This window comes from Adiantum capillus-veneris, chromosome 9, assembly GCF_014529385.1.
Source record: "Adiantum capillus-veneris isolate H3 chromosome 9, ASM1452938v2, whole genome shotgun sequence".
Lineage (NCBI taxonomy): Eukaryota > Viridiplantae > Streptophyta > Polypodiopsida > Polypodiales > Pteridaceae > Adiantum > Adiantum capillus-veneris.
The window spans coordinates 101,064,942-101,084,400 of record NC_140939.1 but is presented as its reverse complement, the minus strand read 5'-3'; the positions used below and the strand labels follow the sequence as shown (position 1 = coordinate 101,084,400).

Below are 19,459 nucleotides of genomic sequence, written 5' to 3'. Positions count from 1 at the left end.
AGAGCCTGAGGCTGCCGCAAGCATGTCTGCACTTTAGTCCTATCAATCTTCCATAGTAGAGTGACAAGCTCTACTTGGTGTTTGGGAGAGGTCGTCTCCGCAAACTTGATCTAAGCATGCATACTACTTCATTTTTGTGCACAAATAAAGAAAAAGAGAGTCTTATAAGACAAAAATTTTGTTCATTTTCAACATTTTGTACATTTGCTTACTCTTGGGAAGCATTGTAAGCATTGACAAGGTTTAGGTTATCCTTTAATTGTATGCCTTGCATCCATCTAGCATCTTCAAAAGGATTCCTCTTAAACTTAATAAGATATCGTCGGATAGTCTTACCGCCTCTTTGTACCTTGTCTTCATGTCGGAGAATGGACTCGGGCTGCAGCACCTCTTCTTGGTCCTTGATCTCCAGTGGGTCTTCAATAGTTGGTTCTTGAGGTGGCTCTCCTTTGTAAGGCTTTAATAGGCTCACATGAAAAGCATTGTGTATGAGCCAATGATTGGGCAACTTGAGTTGATAGGCCATCTCATTGATTGGCCTAAGAATCTGAAAGGGACCATAGTACCTTCTTGCTAGTTTAGCATAGTACTTTTGGTGGCCCGTAGGATTCTTGCCCGTCGTGTGCCTCAATCGAGCTTTGGGAAACTTTAACAAGACCTAATCGTTTACTTTAAAGGCTTGGGCTCTTCTGTGCTTGTCAGCAGCAGCCTTTTGCCTTTGCTGTGAGATAGAGATAGCATCCTTAATCTTTTGAAAAGATTCTTGTAGGTCTCGGCTATAATCAACTGCAACGAAGATCTTCTCATGTACATTAAGTAGCAAGGGACTTTTTGATCTTCCCTCAATTACCTCGAAAGGTGCTTTTCCCATGGAAGTATGTACAGTGTTATTGTAAGCATACTCCACTAAGGGTAAGTACTTCTCCCATTGGGATCTTTGATCTACTTCCGTTACATAGGCTTTTAGTAGATCGAGAATGGTTAGGTTAGCTATTTCACTTTGGCCATCAGTTTGTGGATGATAGGCCGAAGAGAAGTTTAGCCTTGTTCCTAAATTCTCAAAGAGACCCTTCTAGAAATTACTGGTCATTCTAGGATCTCTATCCGACACTATGGACATTGGCAAGCCATGGTATTTGAAAATTTGTGAAATGAAGAGGGTTGCCATTTGATGGGCTTTGATAGTCTTTTTGACAGGTATAAAATGAGCTTGTTTACTGAACCTGTCTACTATCGTCCATATTCCCGTATTCCCATGGATAGACTTAGGCAATCCAAAGATAAAATCCATGGATATGCTCTCCCATGGTGAATTAGGGATTGGCAAGGGTTGAAGCAATCCAGGTTGCTTCCCTCTATCAAATTTTGTCTTTTGACATACCACACATTTGGAAACATACTCTTGTATGTTCAATTTCATGGTAGGCCAATAGAAATATCTTTCAATTCCCTTTAAGGTAGACCGAATCCCTCTATGCCCCGCATACGGGGGAGCATGAGATTCATACATTACTTTCTCACGCAGGGAGTTAGTAACGCATAGTCTATTGCCATAGAGAAGATAACCATCTTGTAAAGTAAATGGTTCTTCTTTCTTCCCTAATGCAAGGGCTGAAATCACATCTCTAAAATGGGGATCAATAGCATACTCATCTATCATTGAAGATAGATCATTGTGAGTTGCTATGGAAACCGCATTCACTCTCGGCTTTCTTGAGAATGCATCAGCTATTTGATTATGCTTGCCAGCAATGTGAGCAATATGAAAATGAAATTGCGAAAGGAAATTTGCCCACCTCATTTGTTTGTCGGATAGCTTGGTCTGCGTCATGAAGTACTTAAGACTTTGGTGATCGGTTCGCAGAATGAAAGGAGTCCCCAATAAATAGTGCTTCCATGAGTCTAAGGCATGTAGAACTGCAAGGAGTTCCTTTTCGTATATGCCTAGAGCTTGCTCAACAGGGTCGAGCCTTCGACTCTCATAGGCTATGGTGTGCCCTTCTTGGAGCAAAACAGCTCCAAGGAAATCACCACAGGCATCACATTGCACCTCAAATGGTTTTGAGAGATCCGGTAGTGTAAGCACAGGTTGAGAGATAAGCTTTTCTTTAAGATTTTCGAAAGCATTGTTCTCCTTAGCAGACCATGCATACCTAACGCTTTTCTTTGTTAGGTCATGTAATGGTCTCGCAATTTGTGAGAACTTTTCTATGAAGCGTCTATAGTATGCACACATACCTATGAAGCTTCTTAGTTCATGAAGATTCCTTGGTTTAGGCCATCCTTTTATTACCTTTAACTTGGATGGATCCATTTGGATGCCATCTTGAGAGATAATGTGACCTAAATACTGAATCTCTTGTAAGAAAAATTCACTTTTCTTTCAATTAACGTAAAGTTTATTCTCTCTTAAAACTTGAAATATTACCTGGAGGTGTTGCTTGTGTTCCTCCAATGAATTAGAGTAGATGATAATATCATCAAAGAACACTCCAGTGAAGGTTCGATGAGTCCTGAACAGCTTCTCCATCAAGAGGTTGAATGTTGTTGGTGCATTGGTCAAGCCAAAAGGCATGACAATGTATTCGTAAAGACCAAATGTAGTACGAAATGCGGTCTTTACAATGTCTTGATCAACTATCCTTATTTGATGATAGCCACTTTTTAGGTCAATCCTACTCAAGTAGGTCGATCCTTGTAGCTTATCAAATAGGTCTTCTACCCGTGGAACGGGCAACCTATTCTTGATAGTGATCCTATTTAGTGCTCTATAGTCGACACACATACAATATGTGCCGTCTTTCTTTTGCACTAATAGCACAAGTGAGCAAAATGGAGATGAGCTTGGCCTAACCATACCCTTCTCAACTAACTCATGCACTTGCCGCATAATCTCCTCTTGTTGAGCTTGAGAAACTCTATAAGGAGGTTTATTAGGCGGTGAACTTCCTAGAAGAAGTTCAATTGCATGGTCATCATTACCTCGTTTAGGAGGTAGCTCACAAGGGATGTCGTCAATAAAAACATCTTGAAACCCCTTGAGAAAATTGGATAACTCTAATTCCTTTTGGTTGCTTTTATTTTCTTTTGTTAAAGCATTAGCTTCATTTTGAGAATCTTTAACAAAAATCATGTACACGGAAATAGAGCTCTTTATTGACTTATTGAAAGCTGGTGTATGTACAATGGGGATGGTGTTACCCATTTCCTTAGCATCTATATACATGTCTTTTTCCCTGAACTTAAAGGAGATTCTCCTTTCAGGAAATTTAACATCGGCAGCCAGGCGGTCAAACCATGGTGCCCCTAGGATTACATCCTCATGCTTGAGAGGAGAGATAAAGAAGTCCTCTTTGTCCACATAGCCTTGGACATGAAGCCTCAATTTCCCAATTAAGGGAGTGACTGAAGCTTCTTGCCCCTTGAAGGCACTGTCTGCGGGTAGGACATCTCCCATCTCGTAGGATTGTATTCCTAGCTTGGTGGCCAACTCTATAGATATAAAATTGTGAGTACAACCAGGGTCAAAGAGAATAAAAGCATCATGTTCTCTTACCTTTCCCCAAGCATGGCATAGAGGAGATCCTTTGTGGTGAGTTTGGTGAGTCTCCTCCTCTTGGATTTCAACCAAGGAAGCTCTAGGAGGATCTTGGCGGTTGTTCTTTTGGGGACAAGCGCGGTACGCATGCCCTTGTTCGCCGCACTTGAAACACCGGTTATCCTTACGATAACGCTCAAGCTCTTCCGGAGAGAGTTTATTCTTACCTTTGTAAACTCCCTTCTCTTTAGCTTTGTTGGAGTTGCCCTTAGGAGACTTTTGGACATTGTCCTTCCCCTTAGGCTCATTGGAACCCTTGTTTTCCGGGGGCTTATTATTTCTTTTTGCCCCCATTTGGAAATTGATTCGAGAGGCGACCATAGTGTGGTGTATTACTGCCGATATGGTACGTGGTCTTTGGGAGTTGACATACTCCGCCATTTCTTCGGTTAAGCCCGCACAAAATTGTTGCTTTTGCTCTCCAAAATCCAACCTTTTGAAGACAGTGGCTTTGAGTTGTAGGTCCCAAAACTTGTCTACATATTTGTGGATGGATTCATTGGGAGAGAGCTTTAAGCTTCGCCATTCGCTGAGTACTTTATCTTTGGCATCGGTGGCCAAAAATTGCTTCATAATGGAACCAATGTAACATTTAATGGCCTAATAACTTATGTGTAGCGGAAATTAGCATGAACATAGTGGGCATTTCATTAGAATAGATTCCTAATGAGAATTACAAGAGTGCTTGGGTGGAGAGAGCAAAAAAAAGCATAACACCTAGTTAGATAGCATCAACAATACTTTTAAAAGAGAGAGAAATTAAGCTATTGACAACAGTTGAGGACCGGATTTGCATGGAGCCGGTCCCCCCTCCAAAAGGCTTTGTATTATGGTTTCTCCCATCAAGAGAGACATTGTACAATACAATTCTTTGTGTTCCTTCAAGACTAGCTAGTGCAATGAAGATGGAAGCTTCATGCACTAAGCAAAACACTTAATCAAACACAACTTGAATTATCCCCGTTCTCAGACCCAAGACCTCACACACCTTCGAAGATGGTGAGAGCTAGCAGGGTATGAGAGTAGATTGAGAGGAAGAAGGAGTATCTTACGAGAAAGATGTACATCTCCTCACATAATCACTCATATTAGCATAGCTTAGCTTAGTAATTAGCTTGGTAGAGAAGATTAGCATGCATGGAAGCTTGGATCTTGGTTGGATTTGCATCCACATGCCAAGAGAGTGTTGATGTAGGCTTCTATCTCACAAGCTTGGAGTAGGTGATGAGCTCTCCATTAAAGCTTGGGAGGAGATAGAGTATTCTTTCTTCACACATGGTCAAGTGTGAGTGTGTGTGTGTGTCAATGCCAAGCCAAAATCAGCCCCCTCTCTCTCTCTTGGGCGAGCCCTTCCTGCTAAATTGGTCTGGCTTTTGCCTCATTGGACCTCCCCAAGTCAAGCCAATGGGTGTTAAGCAGCATAAGTGATAGCCTTCTGACATGTGTCCCCCTTTCCCCTTTTGTGAGATCTTTAGGTAATTAAATAATTAAACTAAACTCTCATTGGACCCCTTTGCCTCCTGGCCAATAGGAATCAGGCAAGCCATTGGGCTCCTGAATGCTCATTGGACCCCTTGGGAGACTGCCCAATAGTCTTCTAGGAGACTTAATTCTCATTGGTTTCTTTTATTAAATGTTTTTAAATTAATTAAACTAGATTTACTCTAGATTAATTCTCATTGGTCCACTTCAAGGGTCTTCCAATAGGAATTGGGCACACCTTGTGGGCATCTGGCCTAGGGAGCTGACATGTGTCCCTCATTCCCTTTGTGTAAAGGGAGCCTGTGTGTGTGTGTGTGGCTTTCTCTCTCATCCCCTACCTTTAGGGCTCGCCCCCTCCCATGTAGGGATGTGCAAAGACTTTTAGGGCACACACAAAGCATCCAATTTTCCCTAGGGTTGACCTTTGGACACAACCTTTGAATTTTGGAACCTTAGCATTTTGGAAGTCTTAATGGGCTGAACCTTAGGGTCTTTTTAGCCCATTGTTGCACATGGATCTTTTGCAGATGGCCCCCCCTTTGGATCCCTATTTTCCCTCCTTTGGATCCCTACTGTGGCCGGTCTGCTAGCTTAACCAATATTCTAGCTTTTTCTCCCCTGGCCTTCCCCACATTAAATGATCAGTTTAATATGAGAAAATCATTTAGGAGAATTAGATATTGATTATTATGACAACTACATTCCTTTAGGGGGAGTGTAGTCTAATCTTTTTGCAAAATCGATCAACTTTGTGCAGAGAAGTACCTGTTACAAATTGGAGTTGCTGACTGTCAGAGCTATTTCTGGGGAAGTAGCTCTAAAGTGGAGCATTTTCAAGCAGATTAAACAGGTGGTTTACTTCTAACTATACTGTTTAGTTATTTAGTTTTTATTATTTGTATGCCTACTGTAATAGATGTGTCAGTGACAAGTTAGTACAACAGTATTCATAGTTATATTAGACTTGTTAGCTTAGGGGGTTTATATGTTCTTTTTAACTTTCCTTTATCTAGACTTAGCAATCACTGACCGGTGACCAAGCTGTTAGTGGCTGAGAAAGGTAGTCAAGGTGATTATTTAATAGAATCACTTTAGCTAAACTAGTTTTGGGCAATATATTTATGCTCTTAATGGTGATCTAACGATCCCTTAGAAGTGATGTAGGTCTCTGTGGTTGGGAGTATAGACCTTTAAACTCTAGATTATGATCGGTATGCTAGTTAATTTACACTAGTGATGAGCCAAGGGAAGAATAAAACAAAACTTATATGTTATATGTTGTGTGACCGTCGCCGTACAAGTTTGGTAGGCGGGTGGGTCCACTTTGTCTCTAGTGACAGAGACACGAGCCGTAGCCAGGGTTTGTACGGGGTGGAAGTGTAAGTGCTAATAATTCCTGCTCGATGCAGCAGTGAGAGTGGAATGTGTGCGAAAAAAAAACAATCAAGTCTGATGTGACTTACTAAAAATCAAAATAAAAACAAAAACAAGAAAAAGAATGCATGAAAAAAAAACACTAAAAACTTGGGAATTCAAAAGAAGGAAAATAGATTAAAGGCGATGACGTCCACTTAGATGTGAATACTGTATAGTTTCTATAATATAGGGGTTAATGGGTTTACCTCTATAGAGCTCTAGCGCCATGGAGAGGGGTTGTTCTTGCTATTAAACAGTAATAAATTTATGGTCTTGCCTAGGGCGGTTTATAGTTATTCCATTAACTAATCACTTTATTATTAATTTTAGTTGCTATTGGTGAGGTTTAGGTTTGTGATTTTTAAATCTTTGTAAATGCTAGTTAGTGGGGGTATATACATTTCCTGGGCCCAACAAGTTTATATAACTATGTCTAGTGTTTATTAATTTGTCACTGAGTTGTCACTGATTGACTGATTATTGGTTTTATTTATTGAAACAGATCTAGTTCTTGTTTTAAATCAAGTAAAAATGGACAAACTACTGGTGTTAGTGTCATGTGTTTGAGATTTTATGCTCACGAGGGAGTTCGCAGTTAAGGAGAGGAGCCAGTTATTTTTCAAAGTGTGGCTGCCAAGCTGGAAATGTTGCAGCAAGTCAAGAAGCTTTTTGGCAATGTCCAAGTTATTTCCTTTTTCGTCGAGGACGACTTCAAATTTTAGTGTGGGGGGAATGTAGACCCATAAATCTACACCAAAATTGTAAACTTTTGACATTAATTTGGGAACCTGCATGGTCATATTAGGAGCATATGCATGTAAATCACTGCATCATAATGCTTGTTTAGTATGATTTTATGACTGTTGCATATAAATGTCATTGAAATTTGGATGATTGGTCGTTGTTTTGCGGGAAGCTTATAATTAAAGTGCCAAGCATTGTGAGCGGGATGAAAACACACACAGCGCCTCTATAACGACCCGGCACACACTCTTGGGAAGATACACACACACACTATGGGGCACCACTCGGCTTAGACAACACACCTGGCCGAGACAGGGAACACACCTCTGGAGTGAGAGGAGAGAGACTATCCACTTGCCCACTCCACACACACACACACACACACACACACACACCCAAAAAACTCAGCTCAAAAGAGGAGAATTTCTGATGTTTAGATACAATTGAGCTTGGGCCAACACCAATGGGGCAAATAGCTCACACAATATGGGTAAAATAAGCCAGATACAATCACAAACTAGAGCAGAAACTTCGCTCATAGGAGAAACTTACACAGAAAAATAGCAGGAAAAGAGTGAGGAATTTGGCAAAATGGACAGCGCCATCGCGTCCGGAACGGCCCAAAACCCCAGTCTACAATGTTAAAGTGCTCTAATCCGACCTCGGATGAGCAGTTTACGGCCAAAACAGGCTCCAAAATGAGCAAAAACACACCTGCGGCTGTTCCTCTTCTCTTCTCCACGTTTTTTCTGGTCTTCTTTCTCTTTTTTCAGTTCCCACACTTAGCTTTATTACTTGGGCACCCTTGGCCTTTTAGATGACCTCAAACGGACCCCGAACAGGCCAAAAACTGACCTCGCAGTGCATAGTTGTCACCTTTTTGCATCATTCGCACACCTGGCACTCAGCTTTTTTTCAATAATGCATCTCGCCACCACGTGAAGTGGCCCCAAAAAAAGGTCCTCATGATGACCTTTCTGCATAATCACACAAGCAAACACCCACGTTGTGTCCGTCCTCATCTGCCTGCTAATATTGACCTCGTTCGCCCTCCTGACACCACTCGATGCCATCTGATGCACCTGCTTACCTCATGTCGTCGGCCCGCGGATAGCTTCCTCGAGAAGTTTTACGCACTACCAACTCCTCCTTATTGTAGAAAAAACACAGTGGTACTGGTAATAGTGAAAATCGATGCACTATGTACACCCTGTCCTACCTGTACACATGTGGGCCCCACGTAACCACCTGGCTCTGAAAAATGGGCAATTCTTTATTTGATGCACCATGCATGTATATGTACATATGCGCAATCCCTTGATCCAAAAAACTCCTGACATAATTTGCCCACCCCCTAGCCTGCTAGAGCATTCATGCTCAGCAGCAGCACTAGTAGATGCTCATTCCACCTGGATCAAAAGGCCAAAGGCATATTGCCTGATTCACAAGAAGCATCATAACACCACACCTACATTTGTCAACAATCAACCAAAATTCACCATAGGCATATCCAACTAACACATCCGCCTTGTCTGGAGTTCCAAACGCATAAATATTGCATGCCACATTCAACGCAACCGATAGAGACAACTCAAGTGACTCATCACCTGGCATCTTGGCTTCACCAACCATAGCAACAACCTGCAAATCATGCACCCAAGTAGCTAAAAGCATTGTGTGAAGGTAAAGTTATTGATATCCAAAGCACAAAAGTATCCCCGCAGCACACATATCCCTAGCATAGGCATCCACATAGCTGAGATTGGACTCATATATGCCAAACCCCTTCTCATCATCATAAGCATACTCATCATCACACATAACTTCATCCACATCATAATCATGGCTATCACCACTATCCATAGCTTCTAGCATGGGTTCATCAATCTCCAAGAATACAGATCCTTGATCTAAACCACAATCATGCTCATAAATTGGTTCAATCACTGCACATACATCAAAATATGGCTTCAAAATAGGCTCCACATCCAACAAATCCACAAAATGGCTCTCAACCTTGCCCTCTACCCTAATTTCCAAGGAACTAGTATCCAAAGATACGTGCTCATCATCAATAACCTCAACCTCACACTCACACCCAGAATCACAAGGTACACAAGTAGCCAATGCATCCTCTTCAAGACTTTTCAATCCTATATCCAAAGCATTACTCACCTCTTTAGGCTCTTCCATAAACCTGTCAACCTGCAAGACCTCTTTACGCTTCACAATAGACCTTGGGAAGAAACGAGAAACATCATAGGATAGGCTACTTTTCACCTGCTTAGGTTTAACATCATCTTCCATGTCAAATCCATCTTGCACATGCATACTTGTATTGATACCATGTTCCTCAAGACGCTTAAACTTCCATTCCTTGTGCTTTGCAATGCATACCGCATCTTCAAAAGACTCGGGCCTCTTCAACTCAACCTCGAACCGCAACCAAGGTGACAAACCATCAACAAAAAAACTTTTCTTCAATGAATAAGGGGGGATCTCATCCTTAAGAGCAACACACCAACGAGTCCATAAATCTGTAAAACCTTGTACATACGCATCAACACCTTGACAAGAACCTTGCTTAAAAGCATTGAGCTCATTCCATACTGCATTTGCATCTTCAAAAACCTAGAAACGCTCTAAAAAAGCTTCTATAAACTTGTCAAGACTCAAACCATAAGAAGAAGCCACTGCTTCTTTAGCTTCCAAATCCATGAACCAAACATGGGCCTCATCTTTCAAAAGCAATCCAAATAGCCTCAAAATCTTGTCCTCATCACACATTTTGTTGCTTATGCATGCCACCTCGACTTGCTCCAGAAATTCTTCCGCATCTTCACCACTTCTTCCATGAAATTCCAGATAAGAGAAAGCCATGGCTACCCAAGTTACAATGCTTTGAGAACCCCTTCGAACACACGTGCAAGAACCCAAGACTTTGGACTACCCAATCCCCAGAAACTTCAATGGATCTCAGCTTTAGATAAGGACAAACACATGCACATCAAATGAGTTTTCATAGTTGATCATCGGAATTACAACAGGCAAAGGACATTCCAGGATCTCTCGTAATCTTCTTGGCCCGAACATAAAGACTATGCATTGCTGGAAAAAAATCTTCCTGGACACATAAACATTTATCTGGATTCTTTGAGTTAAATGAAATGGAGTGAATTGAGGTCCATTTTGATCATCCATTAAAGTCAACCATACATCTCCCAAGAAAGCACACGTGTCTTATCCTCTGATTTTGCCAAAATTTCAGCAACATAACAGTATAAATGGCTCAAAAGACCAAAAAACCAGCCATCACAACTCGGAAAAATTTTGGCAGAGTTTCCCCAGAAGTAGAGCAGTAGGAACCCAAAATATAGACTGTATATGTATGCATAAACTGTCAACCATAGAACCCGAGCATCAAGTAGGACTCACTAGTACATAGCCTATGGCGAGGTCACAAAAAGGGTGCTCCAGCTACCTGTATCACCGAAAGGATCTCCACATTTAAGAATCCCCCAGCTCAATAAAAACCTCACGCTATCGACCCTCACATGAAGGATAATGCAAATCGCATATAGTCAAGTCTCAGAAATGACTATCTTCCAGACCAAGTCTCAGAAATGGCTGGGACTACCAAATAAAACCAAATATGTCTTCACAAAGGCGTACAATGGCAGTTTCCACAAGTAACGTACAATCCAACAGACAATGCGCTCAAATAGGCGCCAAGTGATGCATACCCACAACAAATGCACGTGACACCACTGCTAGTATATCATTGTACTCCAGCTACCTGTACCTGTGTGAATCACATGTACCTGTACCTGTCTCTGTAACACCTGTAAGCTGACACCTGCAACCTGTAATCCCGAATCTCGAAGCTTGACGCTCGAAGCAGAAGGTACTCGAAGAAGATCCTCAATGGGGGCGCCAAAAGAATGTGAGCGGGATGAAAACACACACAGCGCCTCTATAACGACCCGACACACACTCTTGGGAAGATACACACACACACTATGGGGCACCACTCGGCTTAGACAACACACCTGGCCGAGACAGGGAACACACCTCTGGAGTGAGAGGAGAGAGACTATCCACTTGCCCACTCCACACACACACACACACACACACACACACACACACACACACCCAAAAAACTCAGCTCAAAAGAGGAGAATTTCTGATGTTTAGATACAATTGAGCTTGGGCCAACACCAATGGGGCAAATAGCTCACACAATATGGGTAAAATAAGCCAGATACAATCACAAACTAGAGCAGAAACTTCGCTCATAGGAGAAACTTACATAGAAAAACAACAGGAAAAGAGTGAGGAATTTGGCAAAATGGACAGCGCCATCGCATCCGGAACGGCCCAAAACCCCAGTCTACAATGTTAAAGTGCTCTAATCCGACCTCGGATGAGCAGTTTACGGCCAAAACAGGCTCCAAAATGAGCAAAAACACACTTGTGGCTGTTCCTCTTCTCTTCTCCACGTTTTTTCTGGTCTTCTCTCTCTTTTTTCAGTTCCCACACTTAGCTTTATTACTTGGGCACCCTTGGCCTTTTAGATGACCTCAAACGGACCCCGAACAGGCCAAAAACTGACCTCGCAGTGCATAGTTGTCACCTTTTTGCATCATTCGCACACCTGGCACTCAGCTTTTTTTCAATAATGCATCTTGCCACCACGTGAAGTGGCCCCAAAAAAAGGTCCTCATGATGACCTTTCTGCATAATCGCACAAGCAAACACCCACGTTGTGTCCGTTCTCATCTGCGTGCAAATATTGACCTCGTTCGCCCTCCTGACGCCACTCGATGCCATCTGACGCACCTGCTTACCTCATGTCGTCGGCCCGCGGATAGCTTCCTCGAGAAGTTTTACGCACTACCAACTCCTCCTTATTGTAGAAAAAACACAGTGGTACTGGTAATAGTGAAAATCGATGCACTATGTACACCCTGTCCTACCTGTACACATGTGGGCCCCACGTAACCACCTGGCTATGAAAAATGGGAAATTCTTTATTTGATGCACCATGCATGTATATGTACATATGCGCAATCCCTTGCTCCAAAAAACTCCTGACAGCGTGAGCGCCATATTGATAGAGAGGACTGTGGGCCGCAAGGTTACTGAGTATGAAGTTTAGGGAGAGAGAGAAAGTGAAAGAATCCAACTTTATTTTGGGCAGATAATGAGAGAGAGAGAGAGAGAGAGAGAGAGAGAGAGAGAGAGAGACGAGCCGTGAAGAAGGGTTTTAAGTCTCTTTGCCGAGTGGGTTGAAAATTAGAGGAAAGGTGAGCCCTGCTCTGCAGTAAATCGAGATTAGAGAAGAAAAGAGTTTTAACGTCCTAGGAAACTATCCCAAGAGACCTTAAAGATCTAGCGGACGAGAGTTGAACTCAAGATGAGAAGAAACCTGAGAGAGAGAGCCAAGTGCAGTAGTTTAGGAAATAGCCAAGAATTGTGAGCAACATGGGAAGCGAGAAAGTTTCAGGGCCGCCGGGAGGGGCTAAGTCAAGAAGGACCGAGTCGAGATTGCCGGCAGGATTTCGAGAGCGACTTTTTGTGTGTAGTGGGAATAAGGGCTTATAGGTATTTATAAAAAAATTTACAATATAGGTTTTTTTTATGGTTATTGAGCCAGGTCAAAACCTGAGAGGGGAAAATCAGTTAAAGGTGGGGTCGCCAGAGGGAGAAGCGGGGAGTCGCGAGAGCAAGAAGAGGTGAGAGAGATAGTTTTCTTGCCAGAGGGAGAGCCTGAGGAGAGTGTTACAGTATACAAGCAGAGAGGGAGAGTTTTAGCGCTGGTGTTTTAGTGAGAGAAAGTAGGAGAGAGAAAGATTACGCTTGGCAGTGTGTGTACGTCCATTTGCTTGACAGTGTATGTATTACCTACTTCCTGCATAATATAGGTCGCTACACAGAAAAACCTGAGAGGGAGAGAATGAATTTGCTGTAGCGCAAGTTAGAGAGAGGGCCACCTGCAGTGGTAACGAGGCAGAGCCTAGAGCAGGGTGTTGTTATTGAGGAGGGTGATTGCCAGAGGTCGCAAGCATGCTGAGAAAGGAAGGGAGAGAGCATGAACCAATTTCAAGACCAAGTAGGAAACTGTGTGTATCTGTGTGATTGATTTATTGAGAGTGTGTGTATCATCTTGAGCGTGAGCAATTAAAGAGAGGGAGAGTCATGAGCAGTTCGTAAAAGAACTGTGTGTGTGTGTGTTGCGCTGATTACCTGTGTGTAGGGGTGTGTGTATTCCTATGCATGGAGATCCGCCTGAAGAAGATGCTTCTTGGTGAGGTCGCAAGCAGTTGCAAGAGAGTGTGAGGGAAAACCTGAGAGGGGGAGAGTATCCAAGAGCCTGAGAGAGTAGTAGGAGAGGCCGCGAGGCCGTTGTGGGCAGGGTACGAGATCTGTGAGAGTGAGAGAAAGAGAGAAAGAGAGTGAAATTTGGTAAACGAATTCAAAATTCTGCTGCGGAGTAACTCACTTTCAAGTGAGAGGAGCCGCTGCTCGAATTTGAACGTAGACGGAAAACAAAAAACCCGAAATCAAAAGTTAAAATTCACTGGTTAGTTTTTCTTGATTTCTAAACAAATTCATAAAACTAGAAAGAAGTATTGCTAGTTTCATTATTTGCATTGCTAGCTTCATAATTGAAAACAAATCTGATCATTTGAAAATGTGTCTGCATTAAAAGCATGTTTGGAAATGAAATGCTGCATATAGTTGCGTGATTGATGGCATTTGGGAAAGGAAATTAGATCATTGACAGTTTTTGGCATTTCAATGGAAATTTACATTTTACAAGATTATTCTGGTGCTTTTCATTGAAAAGTTTGCAAATCTATTCAGTGATTTTAGTTAAAATGTTCAATAATTTGAAGTCCAGTAAGTGATTGATTTGTGTTGTGAGTTCTGAAGTGTAGTTTTGAACTCTAGCGGTCAAGTAAATGTCTAAATGATTGCGTGTTGATGAATTGTGGTTAAAAATTCCATTAAAAATGTATATGGGAACTCATATTTTAACCATAAATAGCATATTTGGAGAGCATACATGAGTGATCTTGCATATTAGAGAGTTGGACTACGAAACTAGGAGGGTAGATATATTTGGACTATGAAGCATAATAAAGTAAGTGAAATACGCACGCATAATTAGAAAATTGATAAATAGGTTTGAAAGCCGCACAATTATGGAAAATTAGTGCAAGTCTAGGCTAGTTAGGGGACCATTGGGTTACATGAACGTTATTTAGAAGACTTGGAAGGCGACGTTCAATTGGGCCAAGGAAGTAAGTCAGCAGCTGGCACAGATGAAAAGGTGCAGTCATCACGGAAGGTCGCTTTCTTCCCTTCTATGATAGGATTGCCAAAAATCAACACCCATAGCCGTACCATAACTCTGTTTCCACGGAAGGTTCGCGAGGGTTCAGGGGAACAGACCCCGATGACACAGGCCATTAAAATAGCCCCTTTTGCTAAACCTACAAGTGTTAAGTTGGATGGGGTGTTCTTAGTTCAAGATGCTGTTCAGAGTTTGTCGAACTTGAATCGGTTTATTTGCAATCAAGAGGCTATGATCCTCACCCTCGAGATACAAAAGTCTGAGGGGGAACGCATTGATAGCTTGGAGTGTGAAGTTGGTTAGCTGCAGAGTCGAGTGGATGACGTATTGAAGGAGAAGACATTATTACAGGAGGAGTTAGCTTGGGTCAGTGCGGATATGCGTAATCGGATTTCTGAGATAGCAGGAACTGCACAAGAGTTTCAGATATGGGCAAATGGGCTTAAGGAGGCCACAGAGAAGCAGTTTCATGAAGTGGAGGATAAGATTGCACATCTTATTGCAGATAACAATTTTTGATGAATAGGTTAACTCCATTGGTGGATCTGGAGAGGGCCACTTTGGATGGCCGGGGTGTCACAGGTGTGTTGATCTCTGATGTAGATGTGGATGTTTTGAAGAAAGAGGTGTTTGATTACACCAAGGAATTGTGGCACCAAGCGGCAGAGCTTTTTCAAGAGCACATGGAGAAGCCGATTGATAAGTACAAGTCGTGGTTTGAAGCTTCTGGAGAGCATAAGGTCCGCGAGGAGAATGTCGAGCTGCGTGCACAGAATGCTGAATTGGAAATGCAATTGGAATCAATCCCCAAGCAGCTAATGGAGCATCAGACTAGTATTCAAATGGGAGCACAAGCTGTAAGTGTGCAGGAAAGACATGAGAGTGGCATGTAGACAGTTGCAAAAGGTTCACTTCTTGTGGTTGATGTGGATGCAGAACCGCTGGCAGTACAGCTACCTGTGGGAGAGGATACAATTGTTGAAGTGGAGCAGAAGCAGGGACTGAATGCAAAAAATCAAAGTGGCTGAACATGGATCAAGGGATCATGGGTCCGAGGTCAGCCTATGGCTCAACCCACCGGGCAGTGCCAAGTGTTAAGGCTACACCTCGGTGGAGTAGGATTTTGACTTTAAAAGTGACCATGTAATGATCCTTAATATGGGGTGTGTCTTTTGGGATCTTAAGTGTAGGGATGTTTATTTATGTCAAGGGGTGTTCGGCAATAGGCAGTTCACGTTACGATGATGAAGAAGATTTAATGGCGGATTCTTGCAGTATTAAGGAAGTGCAGAATGTTTTGTCAACACTGTTGTCTTCTTTCTCTTTCTGTATTCTCATCAATGTAGTATTCTGAATGCATTATGGAAGCAGCGAGTCTTTTTAGAGTATGTCTACAAGTCTGTACTGAAGTTTGTAGTGATGGCAGAATTTTGTGAATGTTCAAAGTATTTGACAGAGTTGAATGATGTTTAAATGGGAGAGTTAAGGGCAATAATACAAGGTTCCTTAACGGATTTAGAAGTAAGCAGCTAAGAAAATTGGATGCTCTAGCCCCTATGCAGAATTTCAATGATCTGGTTCAGCCAGCTCTAAAACTAGGGCATCAATCTAAAAAGGAAAGGAGCCACAAGAGAAGAGATTCCAGTGACAATGAAACTTCAATTGAAGGGTCAGATTCCAACACAACCTCCTGCTCATTTGATAATGACTTATCAGATGAAAAGGCTAAACGCTGCACACATCTCCACACCTAGGGCTCCAAGTTTGCATTCGAAAATGTTAATTAGACAAGGTCAGTGAGGAAACCTTGGGTGACACATTGCAAGGCTCTACAACTCCACAATTTGACAGTTTTCTTTCGTAGTTGGACATTGTGATAGGCTCTAAATTTTTGCACGCTGACTAGACAATTTGACAGAGGCATGCATCAACACTTTGCAAGGCTAGCTTAACAGTTAACAATTTTCAAGCCAGGTTTACAAATTTGCAGGTTCACAGTTAGCATATTTGAAGGCTTGAACAGTATGAAGGATTTGAAGGCTTACTTTGAAGGCTTGAAGGATCTGCAGGTTTACTTTATGCTTGAAAGTTTTGCATAGATTATCTTTCCGCTACAAAATTATAGGTTCATAGTGTTACCATATACATGTGGTAGTGATGTGTGTGAACACACTAGGACCGCCGGGGCATTTTTTCCCTCTTTAGGAGGTTTTTTTCCCCGAGCATTGTATATACGCCCATCCTCTACGCCTACCAATCATTCCATTGCACACTAAGTAATACACTCTCTATTGTGTGCCTTGAGCTTCCTTCGTCTTCTCCAAGCTGTGTGTGTTTCTCTGCAACCCTAATTCCAACAATTGGTATCAGAGCAGGGCACGTCCTCTCGGGCTTAATCGCCAGCTGCTTCAGCACACGCCTACTCACTTTCTCCAATTTCAGTGAGCTTTGGCAAGCGTTCGCAGGTCGACAAATATTTTGGGATAGCTCGTACAGCTTGGTCCACTCAAAATTTTGATTTGGGCTCATTTCGGCCTCTGTTTCCACTACAGGCAGTACTGCACAGGCTATTTCGTCGTTTTGTGCAGAATTTTTGTAAGTGCCGTTTTTTGCATAACAAGTGCCTTATAGTCTTCTATGGTTTGTGCTATATAGCACAGGTTGTTCTCGCTCCATTTTTCCTATTTTCGGGTAGTTTTCACATCAGGTCCAACATTTACCATGGCTGACAACAACAACACAAATGTGTTCAAGATGTTTGCTACTGAGGACAGGTTGGATGGGGGCAACTACCGTATGTGGGCTTATATGATGCAACATGTCCTTGTGTCAAAGGGTGTCTGGAACATTGTGCAGGGCATTGATGTACGTCCTGGTTCTGAGGATGTAGGCGATGTTGAGGATGTTGCAGTTCTTGCTACAAGGAGTGCAGCTGTTAGAGTTGTTTTGCCTACGGCAGAACAAGCTCGTTGGGATGTTAAGGATGCGCAGTCTCATGTATTGATTGCATTGTCTGTGAAGCGCACCATTGTTCCTCACATCCGTTCAGCAAAATCTACAAAACAAGCTTGGGATATTTTGGTTGGTCTTTATGCAAGTCGCAATGAGGCTAAAATTGCTTTGCTGCGTAAAGAGCTGGAGTCGAAGATTATGCATGAGGAAGATGATATGGACACTTTCCTTGCTAGTGTCAAGGATATCAATGAGCAACTTATTTCTACAGGAGAAGTCATTTCAGACAGTTCCCTTGTGCAGACTGTTCTTGATGCCTTACCAGATTCCTACCAGAATTTTGCTAGTACTTGGAGACTGATAACCCAAGGAAATCCTGAAGTTGTCAAGTTTGATGCATTATGCACATTGCTGTTGCAAGAGTCGCTTTCTAGAAAAAACAGGACTAGACAGTGTGCAGTTGAACAGGCTTTTATTGCTTCTCAAAGAAAGGGTGGTAACGGTAATGCAGCCACTTCTTATGGTTATGCTGCGAGTGGCAAAAATTATGTTCCTAATGCTTCTGCTGGCAGCAATTCGTCTGGAAATTCTGCTGATAAGGGCAAAAAGAAGATGCGTTGCAATTATTGTAAAGCTAATGATCACTTGATCGAGCAGTGTCCTAAGTTGAAGGCCAAAGAGGCTAAGAAGAAAGAGGGTGGTTCCACTGCAAATGCTGGTTCCACTACAAATGCAGCCATTGTTGAGTCTTCTATGAAAGGAGACTCTAATGCTGATGTTGATGCAGAATGGGCTTTTAGCGCAGAGTGCACTTACAATCCTGTTGTCCATGATGCATGCTTGTCAGTTGCTGCAGATTCACATGTGTGGTATTTCGATAGTGGTGCTACAAAGCACATTACCTCACATCGTGAATTGTTAACCTCTCTCAATTCTGTCCCTCATGGGAATTCAGTCGCTTGTGCCAACAACGCCTCTTATCCAGTTCAGGGAGTTGGAAAGATTGTGCTCACTACTGCTAATGGAAATTCCTTCACACTTGTTGATGCACTTTATGCACCTGGGATCAAGAAGAATCTCTTGTCTGTATCCGAACTTGCTAGACTTGGACTTGTAGTCAAATTTGTGGATGATAGATGTACAGTTCATGATCTCAGTTTTGGTGATGAAATTGTTGCATCTCGCCTTTTGTGCCGTGGGCTGTATAAGCTCACTTTGTATGACAAGTGTGGACAAAATTTTGCAAATGATGTTGCAGATTCAAGGGCTATTTCAGATGCAAAACTTTGGCATGTACGTTTTGGTCATCTGAATTTTGCCAGTTTGCTGCGTTTGCAGAAATCTTATATGGTTGCTTCTTTGCCACCTCTTGAAGCACCTGTCAAACATGTTTGTGAAGGCTGTATTTTTGGTAAGATGCAGTGTTCTAAGTTTCCAAAGGATGGTTCAGTCCGGGCCACATGCAGGTTGCAGCTTGTGCATAGTGATGTTTGTGGGCCCATGCAAACTCCGTCCTTGGGAAATTACCTGTACGTCGTGACTTCAATTGATGATTACTCCAGGCATGCATGGGTATTTCCGCTTAAAGCGAAGTCCAAAGTTTTTATGTGATTCAAAAATTTTCTGGCTAAGGCTAAAAATGTCTCGAAATGTACTATGGGCACCCTCCGTTCCGATTCGAGGGGGGGAGTATATGTCTCATCAATTTAATGCATTTCTGGCTAGTCGTGGGATAAAACACCAATGTATAGTGCCTTATACACCTCAGCAAAATGGTCTTGCTGAGAGGAAAAACACGAAGAAATATATCAAGAGTGCGTAGCACTTAAATTAAAGCGTAAGCTAAAGTGGTTTAGGCTGGGGTTAGGTTAAGGGTTGAGAGGGGTTAGGTTAAGAGGGGAACCAAA

The 19,459-nt window shown here is 42.4% G+C and overlaps 1 pseudogene; it reads left to right on the top strand.

Moving 5' to 3' along the window:
* The first annotated feature begins 15,283 nt into the window (after window positions 1-15,283).
* Window positions 15,284-15,628, top strand: LOC147450899 (uncharacterized; annotated as a pseudogene).
* Window positions 15,629-19,459: the final 3,831 nt, after the last annotated feature.